The 6698-nt window shown below is 33.6% G+C and overlaps 1 pseudogene; it reads left to right on the top strand.

Moving 5' to 3' along the window:
* Positions 1–5007: 5007 nt before the first annotated feature.
* On the top strand, positions 5008–5104 carry LOC122095538 (annotated as a pseudogene).
* The last annotated feature ends 1594 nt before the right edge of the window (positions 5105–6698 follow it).

The following is a 6698-nucleotide window of genomic DNA, read 5'->3' on the forward strand; positions in this document are numbered from 1 at the left end:
TTAACTTTTTGATGGTAAAGGTGGAATTAGGATTGGTGAATTCACGGTTGTGATAAAGGATTTTCAAGAGTTTTAAAGTAATGACAGTTAAATTTTAATTGTTCAAAATTTTTAACAACTTAGCCTATTAAAAAATTTTAAATTTGCTGGAAGAATAGGCTTTCATGAAAAGAAATCCAAAGAGACTTAGTAGAGAGGGAGCATTGTGGATGAAGATGGATCTTTTTCACACTAAACAAACAAACCTGAGAAACCTTGCTGTAAATCCTGTAGGTTCCCTTGGATTTGTCCTTACCCAGGAACTATATTCTCACTGTTTGAAACAAAGTTGTATTGGAATTTAAATTCAAAGTTCTTAAAAAAGTAAGGCATCAAAATTTGTGAATTTACCTTTAATTACCAAACAGTAATTCTCTGAAAAAGATAATTTGAGTCAAAATATTTAGGGAGAAAATGCCCTCCACAATGAAAGACGGTGTTGGGATTACACATTTCTGTTTGTAACACTTTCCACAATGTATTTGGATGTGAAGCAGTGAAACACAGAAAAAAAATCTGATTGGATACTTCATACCAATTATTTCACATTTCTAAGTGGCTCACATAAAATAATATCCTTATTAATATGAGATAGTAAAGACTTCTGTTATTACATATGCCAAAAAGTTCAGAAAAGAATTGAGCAAACGAAAAAGTTAATAAAGAATAGTTTTCTTAGAAGCCTTAGCTAAGCGTATTGTCTACAGCAGTGAAGGGAGGCCGAAACTTTTTGATATAAATTGTGTTAGTATTTTTACTCCCTAAAGTGATTTTACAGAGCCCATTTGGCTCACTACAATGCAAGACATGAAAATAAATTCCACATCCAATGAGGCAACTTGAAGAGTTTTAAAAGACAAATAATGAAGATGTAGCAGTGGTGGAGCCCGTATAGTCCTTCAGCTTCACTAGACTTGAAGCCAAGAAGCTGTGATTAATTGGAACTCCGGCAAGAGCTAAGAGGAGGACATAGAAGTGGGACATAGAAGCATTGTCCTTTTGTAACAGACACTGTCTTCCAAGGTATGGGTGATTTAAATCTATTCTCCTCCATACATCTTGGTGAAGAAATGCAAGACCAAGAGAAAAATAATCTATTGAAATAATTTTGCATAGAATAACTTCACTGTTCTTGATACGGTATGTAAGGAGAATTTTAAGAGAGAAGATAAAAGTGCATTATTTTTTGGTTTCCTCTAAGCATCATGTTAGCAAAATATATCTTTGAGGTTAGACAATTCTGATTGAACCAACAAGTGATGGAGTACTTATTTTTGTGGGCACTTTAGACACAAGAAGTCTTTCAAGGTAAAAGAAAAAAATAAAGCCAAATATTTGTGAGCACATCTTCTTGGACTGGAGACAAAGTTTTACATTAGATTTCTCAGCATTAACATAGATGTTGTTTCATGGCGACCAAATGCAAGAGGGAAGGTTAATGTACTCACTTGGCCAATTAAACAGCATGAAAGAAGAAAATGGCAAATAATATTTAATGAATTACTTTGAACAATTACTTTGACAGAAGAAAGAAGGAAAAATATAATTCAAAATCAATTGACTTCAAAGTATGAAGAAAGAGTAGTGAAGAGAGATTAGAGAAAATATAGAGGATTGTTTTCTCTCCAGTGGAGTAATGGGTTCTTGATCTTGTTTCTTCCATTCTATCCTCACAAGCTACCAAGTGTGTCTCAGAACTGGATTATCCAGTTCAGACAGAAAACTCGTAGAAGAAAGATACTATTTGCAGCAGATGTAGGTGATTTATAACCTTAGACAATCTATTTAATTCTGTTCAAAATTCTCCCCTATTCCAAACTTCCCTCTTTGAATAGCTTTGCTTGCTTTTCCCAAGACTGCCATTCATTAACTGATTAAAATTTTGAGAGGTCATATTCATACTCTCTAGAGATTGCTGTTTGGTTGTGATTTTTGTGTGTTTTTGTTTCTTTTCGTGTTTTTTAACTGAATTTTAAAAGGTTGTGCAATTGTGTTACAATTAAATATATCCATCTAATTGCCCAATGCTCCTAAATCAGAGTCACTCCTTCCATCATTCTCAACCAATCCTTTCTCCAAGACTTATTTCCAATTTACCACTTCCTTTATCATATGTGTACATTGACTATTCTAGCTTTATTGCCCCTTGTTCATTTTTCATTCATTCTATGTCTTTAGTATCTTTCCATTCTGGTTTCAACTTCCTTATAGTCATACGGTTAAACTGTCTATTAATACTTTGAAAGGTTTATATACATTCCATGGACTTTAAATCCTGCATATTCTTGAACTGATGTCAGCTTATATTTCCATAATTCATTCATCGGCAGCAACAATTTGCAAGACTGGAGACGTGAGACACCTAAACATGATTTTATTCTCATCCATTTGGAAGATTAACCTTTAGTCAAAAAGAAAGTTAAAAAATGGCTTAGAATGTATTCCTAACTATGAATTTTTATAAATGGCTTTGTACAATGGTGTGATTCTTTTATTTTACATGGAATAATATTTTCTACTATCTATAAGTTTTGGAAATAGAAGAAAATTAAAATTTATACCTAGAGAGGAATACTATAGAAATAGAAGACAGATATTAGTTTTGTCATATCTCTGATGAGTACCCATATTCAAGACTTAAAGTCATTTCTTACTATGTTAGACAGAGAGAAAACATAAAATAACATATGATAAGGCAACTATTTGTGACTTTTTAAAATATGCCTTATTAAATGATGAAATTTATTAGCTTAAGTTTGGTTTTGATATTTAGGAGGCTGATCTATTTAACACATTTCTGGAAGGCCCTTACTGAAAAACACAAATTTTGGGTGATACTATTTCTACACTTTAATGAATGGTTGAATGTGTTTGGCAATAGTGCTGTGTAAATAATTCAACTCTATTGTAACTTGCTCTCTACACTTGAAAAATTTGTAAGTTACTAAGTATCATCAACTTGTCAAATGTTATTTTGGCGAATGTGATTTTAAAAAGTTTATTTGAAAAGGAATACACTTTCCGGAGATTAAATGTAGATTATCATTGGTTTGAGAGTGACATTTTTATAGCACAGAACCATGTTGTCCTGAAGTCCCAGTGTTTTGAAGCACTCCTTAGTGCTTCAAATGTTTTTTTCTGAATTACATTTGACCTCTAAGTAAAGTTTTCCGAGCTTTGGTAGACCAATTATCGATCTATCCTTCCAGGAACTATTTTTTGGCCCACTTATATTGGAATAAAATCTTTCATTAATCATAGGGGAGGGGTATTAAAAATAATCTTATGACACTTTGTGAACTTGTTCACTCATATTGGCTGGTCATCTGTAAGTTGAATGTTTGAATTACAGTACTTTCTCTCAAATTTTGTGCTCATCCTTCATTTTAAGTTGCCTTGCATTTCACTTACTTACTTTCAATTGCTTACTGCTAATTCCTGGATCTCAAGGAATTGGGGCCCTGAAACATAGGAAATGAGAAATTGAGATGGGTCTTCAATTACTTTGTGTTGACATGTTGCATGGGCCTGGGTGAGAAGTATTGCCCTTGTTATCTGATGATGCAGGTAACTGGGACCTGGGATCCTAGGACCCATGGGTACTGCAGAAGAATAATATTTTTTAGACATCTTAGCAAAATTTGGGCATAATCAGTAGGAATTTTTCAGAAATATGGAGAAAGACAGTTTGGGACAAGCGAGTTAAATCAATAAACAGAACAGCAGACTAAAATCCATTATAGATTAGCGGAAAACATTGCTTTTTTTACCATGTGGATTCAGAAGACCAAGAACAGTTGGAATGTATCACAAGTTTATACTAAAGACATTGCATTGATACTTTTTATATTCTAATATATATTTTAAACCTAATTATTTATATTCCAATTCTATTTATTGGAATAAATAAATATCAATTTATTTGTCAAATTATCAACTAATTCCAGTAAGTTTCACTGTGTGAAATATAAGATCAGCACATATAAATATAAAATATATAACTATATATAATATAATTAAAAGGCACACGTTTTGCATTGTTCTGTTGTAGTGACTGTATCAAAAGCAACTCTGTTTTAAAGTATTATTCCATTATCTCTACCTCAGTGTTTGATATAGTTAGACCTAAAGCTTTACCCTTTGTAGATTTACAGCATGGAGGCAAGAGGAAACACTGTGATTAAAACATTATGAATTTAATGCCTAATAACGAGGAGAAACACATGGACTTCTCCTGCGACTATGAAAATGTTTGGTGATAAAAAGGCAGTAGTGTAAGTTCCTGCCCAGTTGGATGGTAGATAGGCCAGGACATTAAGTAATCATGCATACTAACAATTTTTTCACCTTCTTGGCTTTAGCTACTTTTGAAATGGAAGATATAATAAACAATTATAATTTGATAAAATACCTTCTAGTCTGAACAGCTCTGTTTGAACTGTTCAGCTCTCTATGATCCCTTGTAACCAAGATGAGTTTTGTTCCAGTAAGACAATCTCTGCTGTCAGTGTAAGATATTCTGGTTGGTCTGTTCCCACATGGAAGAAGGGTAAAGGCTCAGGTAGACATTTGTGCCAGTAACACCTCATTTGGGAAAATGTCAGCTGAAGAAGTTTAGAAGTAGCTCTTAAGCAACGCTTACTTTGAATCCATTAGGTCCACAAAGCTAATTCAGTTGGATAAATAAGTACTTGAAAAAGCCATCACCTTTGGACCTATCTATAAATAATTGAGAGTACGATCAAATTCCAAATAAAAAGACTTAAGATAGTCATTGACAAAAAAAATTTGCAAATGTGAGCAATCGACTGATCAATATAATTTTTTCCACTATTCACAGAATTTTAGAGAAATAAGATCGATAGCATTGTTAGGAACAATAAGGTTTCCTTTTTACAGGTAGGCACCCATAGATATAAGCCTGTATAAAGATTGCATCATTAACTACTTAAATTTAGAGGATACTACATGCTTCAGCAGTACGTATACTCAAATTACACTACAGAGGTTAACATGGCACTTGCACAAGGATAATATGAAAATTTGAGAAGTATTCCATATTTTTCACTCTTCAGATGCAAGAAATGAAAAACAGTTATTAAAAAGTTGATTACAAAATTACAAGTGTAACAATACAAGTAATTCATATAATTCAATTTAGTTTGATATCAGTGTATTAAATCTTCACCTCAGAAAAGCTTTTACATACCATAAACTTTACAAAACTTTTCAAATTAGACAACATTGTCATTTTATCCCAAAGAAAAATAATATTAAGACCTAGAAAAAAAAAAGGAATCAAACTGTTTCTATATGGAATGCAATCGGAAAGGACACATTAATGACCCTATATATTATAAAATAATGTAGAATTCAAAGTATATCTAGGAGACAATAAAATAAATTATGAACATTATGCAAACATAGAATATAGAATATTTTAAAATATATTTTTTCAGACAAGCACCAGAAATCTTGTAGTTCCTGTACTACTCATTTCAACAGGTAAGTTAAAATTATTTCTGATTAAAAAATCACAAACACTGAAGAAATCATTATACATGAATACAAAAACTATTGAATACTTTTTGACATCCAATGCAGGCAATTCGCTTGGAAGAATGCCGCAGAATCCATGAATTTTTACAGTAAAATATTGGTGTTGCCGGGCACCAGTGGCTCATGCCTATAATCCTAGCTACACAGGAGACTGAGATCTGAGGATCATGGTTCAAAGCCAGCCTGAGAAGGAAAGTCTATGCTACTCTAATCTCCAATAAACCACTAGAAAACTGGAAGTGGAGGTCTGGCTCAAGTGGTAGAGTCCTCACCTTGAGTTGAAGAGCACAGGGATACCTCCCAGGCCCAGAGTTCAAGCCCCATGACCGACCAAAAAGAAAAAGATATTCCTCATATTTGGATTGTGAAAATATTTTGTAGGGACACAAAAGATGGACTCGTATTTTTGAAATTTAAGAAACTTAACCAGACCATTAGTATTTAGGTGAACAATTTGTACAGCCTTCCACAACTTCATAGACGTAGTGATACATAGTTATCCTTTTGGCAATATCAAATGCAGTTTCTTCTATGTTGTTCTTCAGGCCTGGTTGTATATAATGGTTCAACAGAAGGAGATCCAGCGTATCTTTTCCATCTCAATTCTCAGCAGCAAGATATAAGGGGGTCAAGAGGCCTTTAGTTTGGGCATTGGTATCTGTATCGTGATGAAATAAGAAAGAAACCATTCTGGTATTATTCCACGTATATGCACTGTGCAGGGGTGTTCAGTCATCTACAGTTATTGCATGTGCCGCTTGAGACACCAACTCACTGACAATGTCCACTGTAGGCTTCTCGATGATGTGGCGTATACTCATCGTCATCCCTACTATTCACATGAGTGGCCTTTTGGGAAAGAAGTCTCCGCACTGTAGTAAGCTGAATATTTTTGGCAGCCCAATGAAGAAATTTGCTGGGATCCTTCTCCATTGCATTTGCAATTAATACCATTCCTTACTTTTTCATCTTTTTCCTCATATTCCTAAGAATTGCCTAACCAGATACTTTGAGTGCCCGTGGGAATGAGGTGTCCATGTATTTCCTAATAGTTCACATTGGTTTTACTGGTCAGAAATATCCGGTGAATTTTCTGCATC

This window comes from Dipodomys spectabilis, unplaced genomic scaffold, assembly GCF_019054845.1.
Source record: "Dipodomys spectabilis isolate Male_0828 unplaced genomic scaffold, ASM1905484v1 ptg000359l, whole genome shotgun sequence".
Lineage (NCBI taxonomy): Eukaryota > Metazoa > Chordata > Mammalia > Rodentia > Heteromyidae > Dipodomys > Dipodomys spectabilis.